The 19,243-nt window shown below is 41.6% G+C and overlaps 1 protein-coding gene and 1 long non-coding RNA gene across 2 annotated transcripts in view; one reads left to right on the top strand and one right to left on the bottom strand.

Annotated features, from left to right (window-relative positions):
• PLPPR5 (phospholipid phosphatase related 5) overlaps positions 1-19,243 on the bottom strand; it is a 94,486-nt gene that overhangs the window by 19,424 nt on the left and 55,819 nt on the right. The window lies entirely within an intron of this gene.
• Positions 1,914-19,243, top strand: part of LOC308586942 — a 32,399-nt gene continuing 15,069 nt past the window's right edge. Inside the window, exons 1-2 of the long non-coding RNA XR_014008156.1 lie at positions 1,914-2,348; positions 18,565-18,623. This is a non-coding gene — a long non-coding RNA (uncharacterized lncRNA). The remainder of the gene's footprint in view (positions 2,349-18,564; positions 18,624-19,243) is intronic.

Genomic DNA, 19,243 nt, shown 5'->3' with positions numbered 1-19,243 from the left:
TCTAAAACATCTGGGGAGCACCAGATTAGGATAGGCTGATATACACCAAGGGAATCAATGACTTTATCATACTACAGTGGGGGGGGGAGTATTTGATCCCCTGCTAAATTTGCCCGTTTGCCTTCTGATGAAGAAATGACCAGTCCATAATTTTAATGGTAGGTTTATTGTAGCTGTAAGAGACAGAATAACAACAGGAAAACCCCCAGAAACCCAGAAGACAAAAGTCAGAAATTGACGTGCATTATAATGAGTGAAATAAGTATTTGATCCCCTATCAACTAGCCAGATGTCAGGCTACCTGGTATCTTCGCTGTATGTAACGAGCTGAGATTAGAAGCACCTGCTGTAAGGGAGAGGTCTTACCTGTAATCCCAGCTCGTTACAGTACCTGTACAAAAAACACCTGTCAACAGAAGCAATCAAACCAGCATATTCCAAAGTAGCCACCATGACCAAGACCAAAGAGCTGTCCAAGGGTGTCTTGGACAAGACTGTAGTGACAAGACTGTAGACCTGCACAAGGCTGGACTAGGCTACAAGACTATTGCCAAGCAGCTTGGTGACAAGGTGACAACAGTTGGTGCAATAATTCGCAAATGGAAGAAACACAAAATAACTGTCAACCTACCAATAAAATTATGGACAGGTCATTTCTACGTCAGAGGGCAAATGGGCAAATTTAGCAGGGGATCAAATACTTTCCCCCCCTCACTGTACTTCCAATTCTCTTTTTTAAAAACTAAGGTTTTTCTTCCTCCTCAAAGGGTCATAGTCAAGGCTAAACTAGAACTGGAAATCCAGGTCCATGATGCACTACCTGAAATTGAATTTATATGCTGACTAAATTTGTCAGCATCTCATCAAGTTGAAACCCACACCACACACCAGGTTTCCCCCATGCTGTTGACAGATATTCTTGGTGGCAGTTTAAGAAGAAAGAGATAGTATGGTTGGAACCATTCCTTATGGCAACTGCTTGCTACAAGGAGTAGCTCCAGTCCCTGCATGTAGACTATTTACTTTCATTGCCCGGCTAGTTTTTGCAAGGCTCTCAGTCTGTATATGTGCACACATGTGTCTTTCCATAATACACACTGGGATCCTTTGTGAAGGCTAAACTTCCATTCCTTTGCAGAATATGACACTTTAGTCATTTTGCTTAACGTACATTTCCATAAGCAAAAAAGAAAAAATAGTAGCAAACATTACATTTTTTTTCTTGAGTGGAAAATGCTGAAGCTCATCATCTGCTTGTGAATGTGCTCCTTTATGAATGGCAAGCTAACAAAAACAATTCTGCCTAACATAGAGAATAAACAATGACTTTAAAAGGCTGCATCTCTAATACCACTTATCCTTCTTTCTCCCTGCAGTCGGGAATCAGTGTTGTTTTTGCAGCTCTCCTTTTATTTCTGTTCCCCAAATTGCAGTGAATTCTCTCTTCTGTAGTAAGACAAGTTGCTATATTAGCATATAATACTGATGAACCGAGAAAGAATTCAGTTTCTCTTGTCTTCCTCACAGCATCTGTCTTCAAATACCAATAAACACTCAGCTGCTTTGGGGGGGGGGTGTATTCCCCAAGGTCTGCATTTAACACAGACCCAAACCTTATGTGGCCATCCTACTGGCCAAGATTCAATGGTTTCTCCTGCAGCAAACTCAAAAGCGCAGATGTTTGTCCTTTAAAAAACCTGGTGCATATCCCTGGAAGCCCATGGCTTCCTGCCAAATGTTTTCAAATGTACTATTATTATTATATAATTTATTATCCAGTGATTACCTATGTGTCAAGGTGATTTACAAACATACCATGAAAAGCTAAAAATGGGTTTTAGAGGCAATAGTAAAGATGGTGTTAAGAACAATACAAAATGAATAAGCAGAGATTTTTACACGTAGCTGAAAAAACTTGTCAAAATAAAGATGTCTTCAATGATTTCTGGGAAGTACAAGTAGTGAGTGCCTTTTGTATATCAGCAGGGACGCTGTCCCACAGAACAGAGGCAGCCACACCTAAAGCCCTGCTCTGAGTTACTGTATTTATGTGCCGCTGTTCACACATTATGCCGAACCAGCAGGGGGGACAAAACACTTGCCCCATAAAGTGTGGACTTGACTCTCAGCACAGGGAAGGCATTTTTGAAGGCGTGCCCTATATAATCCCCACTCCAGGCCTCCTTGTGGCCTCTTCCAAAGCCCTGTTCCCATGGCAACCATCCAGGCCTAAGATTGGGCTGCAGGAAAACTTGGTGAAAATGCATCCCGGAAGTAAGTGGAGAGCTATGGCTGGTAGAGCCCAAATACAGCCTGGCCCTGCTGTGGTGGCTGCATCACATATGGAGGTATGCCTGTGGAGTTGCTATGGCAATGGGGCTTTGGGAATGGACTGTGAGGAGGCCTGGCAGGGAGATATTTGGGGAAGGAGTGTTGGAATTCCATCCTGCTGGAATTCCATCCTGCAGGGCATACTTTCTTAACAAGCACCTTTCCTGTGGGGAAGGCATTTGCGAAGAAGCACCCTGCACAGAATTGAACCCTCCTTCTCTTGGTCGGGGATGAGGGAGGCGCATTTCTTCCAACCATACATTTAATTAGCATCTTAGTTAAGCATTAGCCCTGCCCCTGAATTGATTTGGGGTTGGATCTGAAGCAGATGGTCTCCAGGAAGGGTCTTGGGTTGGGCAGGGCTGGGTATAGTTTTCTGCAAAACCAGGCAAGGGCCTTTTAACTAACCAGCCTGCTGTTCTAGGGGCAGCCAAGCCAACCATGTTACAGGTCTTGTCAGAAGGCTCTGGTTGACAGAAAGTTTTGGTTCTCTATCATTCCTGGATGAGCCAACATCTTCCCATAGCTATTTAAGTAGAAGGGAACTTCAGCTAGCAGGGCTCACTTGGAGCTATCCAAGGTCCTGTTTTTTGTTAAGCGAAATTTTGACCATACTTTCCCAGCCTGTCCGGCTTTCACTTTCTACACCAGCCTCCCTCAACCTTGAGTCCCCATATGTTATTAAACTACAACTCCCATAATCCCTGACAACTGCCTATGCTGGTGAGGAATAATGGGAGTTGTAGTCCAATAACACAGGAACCCAAGTTTGAGAAAGGCTAAACTACACCTTACCTGATGAACCTGACATGGCCTACTGTGACTCAACCTTGCTTATCTCAACTGGGCATTATCTTTTTTTACTTGACTTCACCACACGCTACCTACTTTCCTTGTGAGCCTCAATAGCACACATAACGGGATAATCACCACCACTACAACAAAAAATTATTCTAAATTAAACTGGCTTTTCACTTTCATATAAAATGCCCTCAACCTTTAGACATCATACTGAAAACAACCTAAAAGGTGCATTTTCCAAACTTATAAATCCTGTAAGATCAAGACCTCCAACCGTATCTAAAGACTACTACTACTACTAATAATAATAATAATAATAATAATAATATCAGTCTCATACCTATTGGTGATGGCAGTGAACAGTATCAAAATGTTCCATTATTCTTAATTGTCTTTATAGAATAGACTCATCTTATTAAAAAAAAAAAAACTCTGCAGGAATTTATTAAAACAGATTGGCATCTTTAAACACTACTCCTTTTAGTTACTGCAATCCGAGACAGACATTGACAAACTAGAAAGGATACAAAGGAGAATTGCAAAGATACTGAAGAACAATAGTTATGCAACTGTGTATAGTTGAAATCACACAAGTGAAATGTGTGTAAGACGCAATCACGCAGTAGTTGTTCTTCAAGCTCTTTTGTCTCTTGTGTGTTGATTTTACTGTACATTGCTTAAGATACGTCTGTTAGAAGCAGTATATAAACAAATCAATAGCCAGCCATAGACTGAACATGTCTATGATTGATTCATTGATTCATTGATTGGCAGCAATTAAAAATATGGAAAACTGGGGAAGTGGTATGGCAGGGGAACCAAAACTTTGCAGGATTATGCAATGGATTCCCCTGAAAGGTATTGTGGGTTCCTCTTATTGCTTTAAATTGGTTATTAGTTTTACACCATGAATTTATATATAGGAAGTCACCTTGGGAGGGGTTTAAATGTAAAAGGCAACCTACAAGCAAATAAATCTGTGACCGCATTCAGTCAAAACTGATACTGTATTCATTTCACAGACTGTACTAACTCCTGCAGTACCATATTCTTGTTAAATCCTGCCCTCCAGTATTGTTGCCATTTTTAATCTTGGTCTTTCTTGAACTTGATTCTGATTGCGCAGTGCTACAGAGGTTTTGTGTGCTGGCAGGGAGAGAAATAGAAACGAGAGCTTGTGTATCTGTCAAGAGAAAACATTTACAGAATGTTCAGGAAAAACTACACAACGCTTTTAGTAATGGAATTCAAATTCAAGCTCCCTGGTAAATAGAGGCTTCATTAACTCAGCAAGGATTGCCTAAACTTTGTTTAAAGCTATGTTGTTGGTTTTTTGAAATGTGGGGGAAATCACTGCTGTCATTTTGAGACATTCACATAAAAAGCAAGACACATCGGGGGGGGGATCTACTTTTGATTTTTTGAGCTATTTCAGGGGCAGGGAACTTTCAGTCTGAGGACCAAAGCCTAAGCCTCTCATTCAGCCCCTTGGGATTCTCCCCAGTCTTAACTCTTCACCAGCACTGCTCCATGTCTTTTCCCTGGGTGGAATTTGAAGTCGCTCAATATGAAAGATTGTCACTTATTTCCCTCCCCTTTCTCTTTCCCAATTCTTGTACCTGCAAGGGCATTTTTTATTTATTCTTAATGCTTTTCTCCTTCCCCCCACCCCTCTTTGTTTGTCAATCTGAGTGAACACTTTTTTATTTAAAAAAAATCAAAGCAACACTCACAACTTGGGATGACACTGTAAGTAAATGAGTGCGGGACATGGAAAGGACAAGGGAAGGATTGATCCATTCATGGGAGGGGGGAACATGATGCAAATCATCCACTGACCACAGTGCAGCAGTTTGGGGTCATTTATTTCTCCCCTTATTGAATTATCCCCCAATTGGGAAAATCCAAATTCAGTGGAGAAAATGTGTGAAATTGCAGCTCTCCGCAGTGGGGGTCATGCCGATGATGCTCATTTAATGGGAACACAAGCAAACTTTGAATCCACAACATACTCCGGTGTGAACAAACCCTTGGTCTCCAGGCCCTTCCCCCCTTTAGGCACTCTCTTCTAGACACACTCTTGTTTGTCCACATCCATCTTAAATTACAGTGAACGGAAATGATACAACGTTCTTTAGATATGAAATAATTATGTGAAATTGACTGTTTTTGCTTTGCAGGAATTCTCTTTTCCACAGTCTTACAATCGTTTCCCAACTTAGTATGCCATTGTTAGCACCATGCTTGCAAGCACTCTATTTGTATGGCCTCTAGAATTCCTGGATGAGTTCCTGCTTTTGATCCTCTGGATCCTTGAACTCTAGGTGATCCCAGGAGAAGTCTTGCTACAAAAAAAATCAACCTGACTGACTCTGGATGCCTAGCCCTGCATTTTCTTTTCCCTCACTGTTGCTAACAGTAGAGTGTGTGCCATAAAGACTAGCTAAGATTGAAGGAAGTCTCTCCTTTTTACTTTATTTTTCAGTTTACCCTAATGCTACTGATCCTTGCACAGACAAAGCATAAGGAAGTCTCTCTCTCTCTCTCTCTCTCTCTCTCTCTCTCTCTCTCTCTCTCTCCAGCTTTCCTACTCCCACTACACCTCCTCCTTTCCCCTCCCTGAAGCAATCCACTGTACATTACAGCCTCCGTGGCTGACAGCCATATCACTTCTCATCCGCACCCCTCCTTCCCTTCTCTGGAACAGCCTTCACAGTCAATTATTATACGACCACTTTGTTCTTCTCTCCCAATAAATCTCACTTCTTGGGAAAGCTCTGATCTTGTCTCTGTTGCTCCCCACCACTGTACAAGGGCACTCTGCTTCTCAGATTTCGACCCAAAGTTAATGCAGCCTGTGATCCTGTGTATTTAATTAAATGTGCTTAAGTTTATGGGCCTATTCTATGGATAGACATGAACACCTCCTCTGGCAACAGAGCCAGGATTGCAGAATAGAACCTGGGACATTTCCCCTAGCACATTTGGTCTAATTCCCCCCAGTCCTTTCTATTCCAGAAGAGGCTAGTCTCTGAACACACAGAAGCAAACTGTGCATACAATATACCTTTAAAGCACATTCAAAGCACATTATTTCCCTCAAAGTACTCTGGACACTGTAGTATACCCTTCATATAGATACAATTGCAGACCCTCCAAGTGTCCCTGTTTTCCAGGGATGTGTCTGATTTAGAGAAGCTGTCCTTGTCTCTGATTTGATCCTGGAATGTCCCTGCTTTCATTGGAGAAATGTTGGAGGTTATGGAGTTATTTGACTCCCGAGCCATCTGAAGGCAATCCTGTATAGGGAAGTTATTTTTAACGTTTAACATTTCATTATGTTTTTATATATGTTGGAAGCTGCCCAGAGTGGCCGGGGCAACCTAGTAAGATGTGTGAGGTATAAATAGTGAAATTATCATTACAGAATGGGACGTCCTATTTTCATCAGAGAAATGTTGGAGGGTATGTAATTCCAAGTACAGTGGTACCTCGGTTTACAAACGTAATCTGTTCCGGAAGTCCATTCTTAAACCAAAACCGTTCTTAAAATGAGGCGTGCTTTCCCCAATGAGGCCTCCCGCCGCCAGTGCCCTTCCAACGTTCAGACTCCATTCTTAGACCAAGGTAGTGTCAAACCAAGACACTATTTCCGGTTTTGCGGAGTTTGTAAACCAAATGGTTCTTAAACCGGACTGTTCTTAAACTGAGGTACCACTGTACCTCTTAACAAACTACAGTGCCCATAAATCTTTGAGGGAAACACTGTGCTTTGAATGTCCCTTAGGGCTTACCCAGCCTTAGTCTGCAGGTATGTACAGTGGCACATATACCAAACAAGCATACTAACAACACCATGACTATAATGCAGAAGTTCCAGCGGTGTTTCCTTAATTTTACTTCTCCACAAGCACACTTCTATACAAGTCTACTTGGAAGTAAACCTCACTAAATTCAGAGGGTATAAAGTAAACATCCTTACTGGGAACAAGCTCCATTCAATATGCCTAGGGTAAAGGAACCTTAGACGGTTAAGTCCAGTCAAAGGCGACTATGGGGTTGCGGTGCTCATCTCACCTTCAGGGAGCTGGCACTTGTCCACAGACAGCTTTCCAGGTCATGTGGCCAGCATCACTAAACCGCTTCTCATGCAACCGAACACCGTGATGGTGACCAGAGCACACAGAAACACCGTTTAGCTTTTTGCTGCATTGGTACCTATTTATCTACTTGCACTAGCGTACTTTCGAACTGGTAGGTTGGCAGGAGCTGGGACCAAGCAACGGGAGCTCACCCCATTGCAGGGATTTGAACCACCGACCTTCAGTGGTTTAGACCACAGCACCACCCACGTCCTACCTTACCTTACCTTTACCTTGATATGCCTAGCATGACAGGTACAGCCTAGAGTACATTATTGTACCAAGAACCAAGGAGAATCCTTCAGTGGACCTACAGAAGTCATCTGCTCAGAGAAGTCTATTTTTTTATATATATATAAAATTTTTATTGGGTTTTCCGCTTTTATAAAGACAATACAGACACAAAAATAACACAAGACACAAACATGTATAAATTCAGCAGATCCTCTTTTCATAACCTTGTTCCCTGACTTCCCCCCACCCCCCCTCGTGCATCCCAATTCCCAAGATTATATCAGCAAGTTGGTATTTCTCCTCTTAACCATCTTATTCATTTTATTACCTCTTTTCTAATAAAAAAATTGATTTTCCTAAGTTGGACTTAAGTTCTCTTCCATCGATTTTTCATTTTATCTTGATTAAAAGTCATATTAACCAAACCTGAAAGTCTTAAGAGTTTTTAAGAATCTCCTCTTCCCTCCCTCCCATCCCCGGTTTTTGTCCCTTCCCAATAAAAATCCAAAGTCAAGATTCTCAGCCTGGGTTCCTCACGTCCGAGGCTTTCAAGTCCCTTTCAGTCCCTCTCCGCCGGTCTTGTTGGTAGTCCTTTATGTCAGTCGTCGAGTCTGGAAAAAGATCTTTCACCATCAAAGCATATTCTCTTCCCACAAGGAGATTTGAAAGCAACTGCTGGAGTATTTCCACAAAGCCTGTATCTTCAAAATCAAAGTCCAAACGGAGGCCCCAATCATATTTCTTTATTTTAAGTTCCTGTATTCCATATTGTCCCAGAACCTCCTCCTTCTTCTTCTGCGTCTTTCGCAGACTTGTGGTAGATATGTTCCCAGAGTCTCCTTGCTTGTGTTCCACAGATGTCAGCTTTTGGTTGTTGCTTCCCAAGGTTACTTTCTCTTTTTCTTGTTTAGTCTCTTCCACCTCTGTAGACATTGTTTCCCATTCAGCTGTGGATTCTTTCTCATTCAGGTCCTCAATACAAACAGCAGAGTTGCCTGTTCCCAAGGTCATAGTGATAAGTTGTTTATTCATGGCTAAGCTCTGCTCTTGTAAGATTCCCACCAATTGAAACATCCTTTCGATTTCCACTAGTAACTTTCCATCCACAGCCATTGTATCCATTGTAGTTTCACAGAATTCCCCCTAGGGGGAATCTGGTTACTTATTAGTCTTTTCTCCAACAGTCCTTTAGCTTATTATTGTTACTTTGTTTCCAACAATTTTAGCTCAATTATAACTCGTCTTAATCCAGAGGGATCTTAAATAGTGATTTTTCCGCTTTAAACTGCCCGTTTGACAGCTTTGACAGCTGTCAAACTCCGCAGCTCTTACACAGGCACAAAGGCAGGACGTTCCCGAGCCCGGGAGGGGGGGTTGTTTAAAACATAAAGAGGGTCTCCAAAACTCCACTCTCCAGCACAAAATTTCCTTTAACTAAATCTTGAAAGTTAGTGTCCTTTTTAACTCACCCCACCAAGGGTAGGCTCTCCAGCTTAGCTCTTATGTCGTTGCTTAGATCGTCTGCAGGGGGGGGTGCGGACTTCCTTTTAGCACACCCCCCGGTCGTCTCCAATTCAGGGTAAAATTTTTAAGGTCCCAATCCGTCTTACTCACGGGTAATTCTTTCAGTCCAAATTTTCAAGGAAGAAAGTCAGCGCTCTCTGGTCATGGCTCGTGGCTTCGCTCCACCGAGGTAGCGGTCGACTCTCAGTGCCACGCCACCCCCGTATCCTCTCCGCAGCCTTTAAAAAGGCTCTTCGTGGATCGGGGGGCGCTTAAGGCACCCGCCGAGTCTTCAGTCCGCAGGCTTCCGCGCCTGCGGTTTTTAAGGGTCCCCGCGTCACCGGCGCGGCAAAGACCCGTCCTCAGTAGAGCCGATTCCCTCCGCAGCTCGGAGGGAATCCGCCATTTCCAGATCGCGTCAACCCGGAAGTCCATCTGCTCAGAGAAGTCTACAGTATGCTGCTCTGGAGTTGCTATGCAGCCATTATCTTTTTCTAACTGTTCACACTCTTCCACCTCAGGCAACAAAATGTTATGGGCCAGTCCTGTTGGCCAGAGGCAAAGGGAGGAAACAAAGGGAGGAACATGCTAAGCATGTTGCTGAAATTGCTTGGAAAATTATATGCACAAACATACAAACATACATTCATGAGGGGTTTTATTTAAAAAAAACACTAAATAAAATTCAAAATTCTTAAATAAGAAAAAACAAAGCACAAAAAACCAAATTTTATATAATTGGGTCAAATGGTCTGATTTAGCAAATATCAGAGAGGAGGAAATATTTTATTATAGCAGCCTCTTATGATGATAAATTCACAATAAATGATCATCTCCCTCCAGCCCATGGCATGGTAATAAATAAATTCATTCTTTCACCCTAGACATATTAAATCTTTTTTGTAAAGTTAGACAAAACAATTGGTTGTCATAATTATGTAATAACATGGTAATTTGTGGTAAACTCCACTAGAGGTCAGGAATAATCATCTTCACCGTTACACATACTGGAAGATGAAAGGTAAACGAATCTTGCTGAGAAAACGGCTTGTGGAAATCATAACTAGAAAAATGCATTTGAAACTTTGATATTACAGGTTCATAGTGCAGCAGGTCAATACAAATCAAGGCTATTTAAAGCAGCAACAAAGAAAAGAAAAAAAGGCCAGAATAGTTGGCTGGGTTTCATTATGGAACGTTTTGGGTTCTGGACTAGGCATGAGAGTCATTGGCTGACAATGGGTAACTATTTCTCAAAGTTGGTGTGAGGGTAAAACAAAGAGGAGGAGCAAAGAGATCAAGGTGTGCTGCCTTGAGCAACTGGGAGGAAAACATGATACATGAATGGAAAGGAAGGAAGGCACCAATGTTGCTAACTTCTTGGTTAATCTAACCACTAAAATGTGTTTAAAATTTGACACCTAAAGAAAGCATTTACACTACCTAGGAGTGTACACTTTGAATAATTTTTGGGTTATATCCAATAATAATTCTACTTAGAGCAAACCCAGCAAAATGATGAGCATAACAAACTTTGAAGTGGACAACCAAGTGAATATCATGTATTTTTTGACTGGCTTTGATAATTTTGTGGCACACAACATTGCAAGTTTTGCGACTACTGCTCAAAAACTGAGAAGGTACATTAAGGGTAATATGGTGGACTGTAAAGATCTGATCAGCAATGAATTTGAGAAACTTATTTGTCTCAGCTTGTTTTTTTCTAATATACATATGTACTAATTGGGTTAGACTGACTTGTAATGGTGTATATATTTTGTATAGCTTGTATAGTATGTATATATTTCCTTTTTAGTGGTGGTTGAAATGACCAAGATGGTAGTAACCAACAAATAAATTCAGTGTGGTAAGAGACAAAGAAACTTGGTTAATTTAATTTCAAAGGTTCTACTCTGGCAGAACTTAGTTGGTGCTAACTTTATATAAATGTTGCATCTTTACTCCTTTTAGAAAATGGTGTGTCGCTTATTGAACATCTAAGATCTTTGCTGATTTTGTGTGCCTGTCAGGGAATCTTATCCCTTCCACGGTGAGATGCCAAGAAGCAGATAAACAAGAAGAGTTCTTACCAAGTAGTTTATTCAATATTCAAAGAGAGAGAGAGAGACGAAGGAATGCGGTCTCTCTTAGATAATGGCGCTGCTCCAAGTAAAGTCCCCACCCCACCCCCAGTCCCTCCTATTCTACGTCACCCCTGCTGATCTGTGTTTTCTGCCTCTGAGCTTTCTTTTTTTAAAATAATATTTATTAAAAGTTTAAGAATTAAAGAAAAAAGTAAAAAGTAAAAAAGTAAAAAATAAAGGGGAAAAATAAACAATACAAATCAATACATTACAATACATATAAAAAAGCAAAAGACACAATACATCAAAACAAAAACAAAAGCAAAAACAGTTAAAAACACATCCGATATTTCCATATCTTTATCTTTCATTAACTTGTTTCATCGACCTCCTCACACCTCCCTTTTTGTGTTCTAGTTATTAATTATTACAGCAAATCCTTTCCATCTTTCACAGTTTTCTGTCATTTAATTATCTTAATTTGTTTTAACCTTATCTTACCATTAAAACCCTAAAACTTATTTATACGTAACTCCTTATAACATTTCTACTAAAGCCATATAATTTCATTCCAACATTTTTCTAACACTCATTAATTTTGCAACATTTCTCTAAATATATATATTTTTATAAACTTTTTTTCAATCTTCTTCCACCGTCTCTTCTCCCTGGTCTCGGATTCTGTCAGTCCTTTTTATCAATACCATATAGTCCATCAACCTGGTGACCTTCTGTCCGAGGCTCTTAACTCTCTTCCATGTCCCTTCTGCAGGTCTTCTTCATATTTATACATGCACTTTACTTTATCTTCTGCTGATCTTGTTCTTAATTTCCTACCTTTGGCACTGAGGAGTAGATCTCGGGGAAACTCCAACCTAACAATGTCTTTATTCCTTCTCAACAGGTCAGCCCATTCTCCAAAGTCAGAACTAAAGTCCAAAAGATATTTCAGAGCGCCACTCTCCCCCTGACCCAAATCCAGATCCCAAAGGCCAGAGCATCCCTGCATAAGAGGATCTATCCAACTTTCCTTCTCCAATCCAAGCAGGGCTCCATCCCACCAAATCTGGCTTTCTCTAGATTCGATCATAAAGGGCAACAGCTTATGTTCATCAAATTGCCTCTGTGAGGTCGGGGCTCCATCCACTTGAGTTACTTGAGGTTCAACAACAACTTTCTCCTTCGTCTTCTCCACAGCTTGCCATGTCAAAACAGATTCCTGGGTCAATTCCCGGGTAATTTCTGTATAGGTATTCCCTTTTTGTCCCAACTCAGTCATTTTTTGTCCCAAATTGTCAATTTTAATAATCATCACATCCATCTTCTCATGAAGCTGTTCCAATAAGGCACTTGTCTTGCAAAATGCAATCACTAAGGCTTCTTCTGTCAACATTATTGTCCAAGGTCAGACTCTGATTCTCACGCTCTTTAATCTCTGCAGCTGGAAAATTCCCCAGCTCCACTTCTGCAGCAGTTTCAAAAGCTCCCTCTAGGGGAAACAATTTCTATTTGTATCCATCCTTTTAAACGCAGATCCAGTGACAGAGTTGGTTTCAATTTTCAGTTACTTTTTTTTTACTCCTTTTTAAGTGCAAAAGGAAACAATGGAAACAATATATTTCTCTTATTTAACTATCTGTCAACATACGTTTTATTCATAGTCAATGAACTTTCCCAAAACGTCAATCTTACTGGCAGCCCGTTCGAAACGGTGGTGATTTATCTTCCTTCACTCTCACTCCTGCAGGCTTAAACGGTCTAAAATTTCCCCCCTCTTCTCCTGCTTCCAAGGGGGGTTTAGTAAGTTTAACCGACGGAGATTTAATCCTTTACAAAAGACTTTCCAGGCTTTAGCTTGCAACGTCTTTGCTTCAATCTATTTACAAAAGAGGAAGGCAGACTTCCTGTTTGAAACCTTCCCGTTTCGATGCCAAATTAAGAAGTTTAGAGATCCAATTTTCCGTTCTACTCACGGGTAGTTGTTTAGAGTCCAATTGTCCACAGGAAAAAGTCAGCGCTCTCCAGCAACAGCAATGCGGCTTCACTCCGTGAAAGAAGCAGTTGATTTAAAGCACCGCGCCACTCACCCCACGTCACTCCGGATCCCCGAAACCGGGTTTCCCTGCGAGTAGGGGAGGCACAAAAGGTGCCAGCCAAATCCCACGTCCACAGGCTTCTCCCGCCGGTGGTTTTTAGTGGGTCTCCGCCTCGCCGTGGCGGTCCAGACCCTGATTTCCATGGAGCGGATTCCTCCAGATCAGAGGAAATCCGCCATTGCCGGAGGCGCTAACCCGGAAGTCCCTGCCTCTGAGCTTTCTGTTCTACTATTCTCAATGCTTGCCAGGACCTGGGGGGGGGCGGGCGGTGTCTGGCATGCTTTCCAAAGACACTGAGTCTGTCAGCTGTCCCTTTCCTGGTCCTTCTTCTTCCTTCTGTCCCTCTCCCAATATTCCCCAGCTTCTCCCCTCTGCAGCCTCTGAACTATGACCTTCTGCAAACCGCTGTTCTAAATCTATACTGTCCTCTTCTCGGGAAGCTGCAGGAAGAGGGGGTTGTTCCCACCATTCCTCCTCAGTCCAGCCTCTGACAGTGCCAGAATGAAGAGCTAGTAGTTACTGGGTAGAATCATTTCCTTTCATAGGTTGAAAAGCAAATAAAAGCAATTCATAGCTTGAAAAGCAAGATACATATTTCGAGAACTAAGCAAATTGAACAGCTCAGGTAGCTATAAAAATAAAAGGGCACAAGCTCACTGGCATGGGTAGAATCCTCCTCCTAGTGACAATTAAGGAGGGCATCTCCTGGAACCAGGAACTAGAGACAGAGTCCTGTGCATGTGATGACATGTCCCTGACATGTCAAGTTCCACCAGCAATATGGTACAGTCATATCTCAGGATAAATCCGCTTCAGGTTGAGCGCATTCGGGTTGCGCTCCGCGGCGACCCAGAAGTAACGGAGCGCTTTACTTCCAGGTTTTGCTGCTCGCGCATGCGCAGATGGTCAAAATGATGTCACACGCATGCGCTGAAGTGGCGAAAGGCGACCCGCACACGCGCAGATGCACTGTCACGTCTTACGTTATGTTCAGGATGCGAACGGGGCTCGGGAACGGATCCTGTTCGCATCCCGAGGTACCACTGTATATGACCTCAGCAGCCATATTTCCAATGCTTGCTTCCAGGAATGTATTGCCCGTGTTTCTTTGCACCCCCCCCCCAATTCAGCTTTTGTCTAAGGGAGATGGGTTTAGTTCAAGGAAATAAAGTGCTTCTATAATTCAGGTTTGATTTTAACCAAACTGTGTTTGTTTGTTTTTTGAAAAAATGAACTTTTACTTTAAATACTCCACAGTGGTACCTCTGCTTAAGAACTTAATTCGTTCTGGAGGTCCGTTCTTAACCTGAAACTGTTCTTAACCTGAAGCACCACTTTAGCTAATGGGGCCTCCCACTGCTGCCGCACCGCCAGAGGACAATTTCTGTTCTCATCCTGAAGCAAAGTTCTTAACCCAAGGTACTATTTCTGGGTTAGCAGAGTCTGTAACCTGAAGCGTCTATAACCTGAAGCGTCTGTAACCCGAGGTACCACTGTATTTAGTTCAATTATTATTAGTAGTAGTAGTAGTAGTATTTAAAAATCTCTCGTATTATTTTATTTCTGAAAAACTACAAAGTTTTATCTTCCATGTTCGATATATGCTTCCATCTGCAGAACTGGCACTATAACAAGTTCCATATAATGTTCATTTCTGCAGTTGCAACAAATCAATCTTTTGGTGTGGCAGCACCTATTTTCTGGAACTGACTTTACTGTACTGTGTTCGACACCTGTTAAAAGCTTCTATGTTTAGGCAAGCCTCCCCAGACAGATGTTAAAAAAATTATATTTGTGGTTTGTTTGTTTTTTAAAAAACTTGGTTTTATATTGTGATGCTTTTCTTACATCTTTTAGCTTCTTAAAATCTGATGATTGTATCAGCAATTTCTTATGATTTTTTTCCTCTTATGTTATGTAAAATGCTTAGAGGGTTTTTTTCTAAAAAAAAGTGAGATTAGATAGATAGATAGATAGATAGATAGATAGATAGATAGATATATGCTTTTATATTGTTAAATATATACTTTTATATTGTTAAATAAATACTTTTATATTGTTAAATATATACTTTTATATTGTTAAATAAATGCTTTTTTCTGGGGAGACACAGGAGTACGCATACCCTCAAACATTTTGTGAATCTAAGTTTAGCATCTTTGAGGGACAGTATTTCAATATGTGTAGGAAAATGAGAGTACCCCTAAACATTTTTTTAGGGGGGGGAAAGCCCTGTCCAGGAGTAAAATGTAGTGTGCTGGAAGCGGCTGGGGAGCTAATATATTGCCAGCTCAGAAATTCTGAAACCGTTGTTGCGATCTGAACTTCAAACCTATTTCAAACAATGCACTGTTATATCGCCCTGCAATAGCAGCCACTTCGGAAAAAGGGTGTACCAAACATGCAAAGGGAATTCCACACTGATTTCAAAACTAGCAAGAATTCTGAAGCAGGCATTAGACTGGAGTTAGAAGTTATGGCAGATGTGGGCTGGGGGCTGCTGCTGAAAACAGAAACCCACTCCCTTCCTTTTCCGTAACACCTAGTGATACTCAAGGTTTAACACCCTTGTACTGTTACACTTAGGGACGCGGGTGGCGCTGTGGGTAAAAGCCTCAGTGCCTAGGACTTGCCAATCGAAAGGTCGGCGGTTCGAATCCCCGCAGCGGAGTACACTCCCGTCGCTCGGTCCTAGCAGTTCGAAAGCACCCCCGGGTGCAAGTAGATAAATAGGGACCGCTTACTAGCGGGAAGGTAAACGGCGTTTCCGTGTGCTGCTCTGGTGCCGGTTTGCCAGAGCAGCTTCGTCATGCTGGCCACGTGACCCGGAAGTGTCTGCAGACAGCGCTGGCTCCCGGCTTCTAGAGTGAGATGAGCGCACAACCCTAGAGTCTGTCAAGACTGGCCCGTATGGGCAGGGGTACCTTTACCTTTACCTTACTGTTACACTTCCTTATCCACAAATGGTCACCAATGAAGCAGATCAGCAGCAAGGTAACTTTGCAGTATGAGGGCATCCCATCACATTCTGAGCATCTTGCCTTTGTGAGGGGAGGAGATATGGGGCTGCTGGTTTCAATCAAGAGCCATGTAACTGTAATATCTATCCTTAATCTACAGCCTTCGTGTTTTATACAGACACATGCAACCACACACTTAAAATCTCTGTTTTAGCTGCTCTGAGGTTAAATCTACACACATATAAAAAAAGCCCTGAAAATGCTTTTTTTTAAAAAAAAAAACACGTTTTGAAAGATATATTGAATTTGGCATAGCTCACTTTTGCCATCTAATGGCACAATTGTGTACTGCACTTTATAACACATTCAAAACATTTTATTTGCAGCTGTATAGCTGAGTCCTCATCAGTTTCATCAAAATTCACAAAGACCTTTGGGGCAGGCTGAGCACAATGTAAGGATGAACAACACCAGAACAACTTCCTTTCCTGAAAGCCCTTATATCCAGTTCCTGTCAACGAAAAAGATAATAAGTACAAGAGAAAGGGCAGGTCAAGAAAGTGGGTGTAAATAAACGTAGAAGGAGGAAGAGCTGAATTTCACAGGTTTCAAACTGAACAGCCAATTCTTGTGACTGCAGGCTTAGTTTTTCATTAAATAAAAATAAAAATCTTGGGCTCTTGATCAATATAGTAATCACTGTATTATTGTGACTCTACAGATACAACTTCAGGGATGCAAGTAGGACAGCTAAGCTTGTTTTCTCCTCTCCTTCCTTTTACTCTAAACAAAAGCTGTAAGCTTCTGCACAGCCAAGCTGTTTAAATCCGACTGACTTCCACAGGATTTAAGCAGCCTAAAGGTTGGGCTAGGCATCTGGTGGGAGATGAGAGAATACGAACTGGATATCCACCTAATACCTTGAAAAGTGGCAAAGGCAGGCATGATTTAGAAGGATGAAGGGGCAAGCTGGCACCTTCATTATACAACTTTCGGCGCCAGATGGAAGCGTTGCTCTTCAACCAAGCCTTTAATAATAATAATAATTTTATTATTTGTACCCTCTCCATCTGACTCGGTTGCCTCAGCCACTCTGGGCAGCTTCCAGCATAAACAAAGGCATAATAAAACATTAAAAACCAGCCTACAGTGCTGCCTTCAGATGTCTTCTAAAGGTTGTATAGTTACTTATTTCCTTGACATCCGATGGGAGGGTGTTCCACAGGGCGGGCGCCACTACCGAGAAGGCCCTCTGTCTGCTTCTCTGTTACCTTACTTCTCACAGTGAGGGGACTGCCAGAAGGCCCTTAGAGCTGGACCTCATTGTCTGGGCTGATTAACATCTTCTACCCCTTTTAAATGTACTTTTTATTTTTTGCGGGGGGGGGGGGGTAGGTTTACTGGTTTGTGTTTTTTGTTCTTGCTTTTATCATGAATTTTGTCATTTTATATAATTTTTTAATGTTGTGAAACACAAATTTAATAAAAAATAATTAATTAAAAAAATCAGCAGAGGAAAGGTGTGTACTGCTTGACTCTACTAAGAATATGAGGTTCATGCTTGCTGTGGTTGAGAGAGAAATTGTTGGGGTATAAAGGGGAGAAGCATCATAGCTCAGTGGTGTACCTGCTGAAGGCCCCAAATTCAATCCCAGATATGACGCCAGGTAGGGTTTGTAAAGACTCGTGCCTTGTACCCCGAGAGCTGCTCCCAGTCAATGTAAATAAAACTGAGATAGATGGTCTGACTCAGTATAAGGCAGCTTCCTATATTCCTCTCACCTTCCACTTCCCCCCTTCAAATTGTGCCCAACCTCTACTGGTTGGACTAGGACTACTAGCAGAGACTAGGAATGGGGGAGAGTTTTGGTTTGGTACCTATTTTAATGCAATCCTACATAATTTACACTTCCTGAAACAATACACAAACCAAGATGCAGTTACTCTTCAGAATGTGCCCCCTTCCAAATCTTGCAATGCAATTCTCCAGCCAGATAATTGTATAAAAAGACATATATTAGAGGAAAATGTGCACTGAACTGCATATCCTAGTGAAAATAAACATACAAAAATGAATTATGGTTAGAGAGCTTGCTTGCAAAAATGCGTATAGTAGACAAAACTGCATGCAAAATAATTCGCACTAAAATGCTGCAGAATTTTCACGAGGACCTTTCATTTTAAGGCAATCTGATGCCGAAATGTGGAGAACCAAATTAAAGACTGGGGAAATGCAAAAATGAGAGAAACCAAAGCTGTCAGATTTGCCTTAACCTTGAGGAAGACTGAAGTCCTAAATGCTGCATCAAGATTTACATCTTCCTAGTACCTTAAAGGATAAAACTTCACTGCAAGGCAAGTGATAAATCTCCCTGAAACTGACCCAGCCTAATTATATTTGTTTATTACACAGATTACCAGAAGACAACAATGAGCTGAACTTTTCTCATGCAACGCAGAGCCCACATCAAGGTAAGAAAACAAACACTACTAATGAATAATGAACGTCGCTTCGCTTTGTATCTCAAAAAAGTACCTGTATGCCAGAGGCTCAGATGCTTCATTATCAATTTAGTTTTTCATTTAATGAAGTATTTATGAAATGCGCACAACTCAGATTTTAGATTTCTGACCACGCAAGCAGTATTACCGTAAGAAAAACAGTAAACGACAATGACTGTGTTTGCATGTAATGCTCAACCGAAGTTGAGCATTAAAAGGACAAGCGGCAATGTGGATTCCGCCAATGTGGATGTACTTCCCTCTTCCCCCTTTCACTTCTATAGTCCATTAACCATGGTTGCTCACCACATAAAAACCTTACACAAAACTGTGGTTAATGTTAGTTATGATTTAGCACAGTGGCGCTGCTAGGAATGGATTTGGGGACCAAATTCTGCGACCTCTGGAGCTTCCACACTCAGAGAGAGGTGTCCAAAATTTCCTAGCTCTCATTTCTTCTTCTGGATTGAGCCAAGGTGGGGTGTCCAACTTTGCTGACAACCTCCCAAGTGAAACCATTGCTGTTTTTAAAACACCAGAAGGGAAATGCACTTTAAAATCCAAGTGACACTTTTATTGATAACTTGACA

Source organism: Podarcis bocagei (assembly GCF_964188305.1).
Source record: "Podarcis bocagei genome assembly, chromosome: 5".
Taxonomy (NCBI): domain Eukaryota; kingdom Metazoa; phylum Chordata; class Lepidosauria; order Squamata; family Lacertidae; genus Podarcis; species Podarcis bocagei.
The sequence above is the reverse complement of the archived record's forward strand: the minus strand, read 5'-3'. Positions and strand labels throughout refer to the sequence as shown.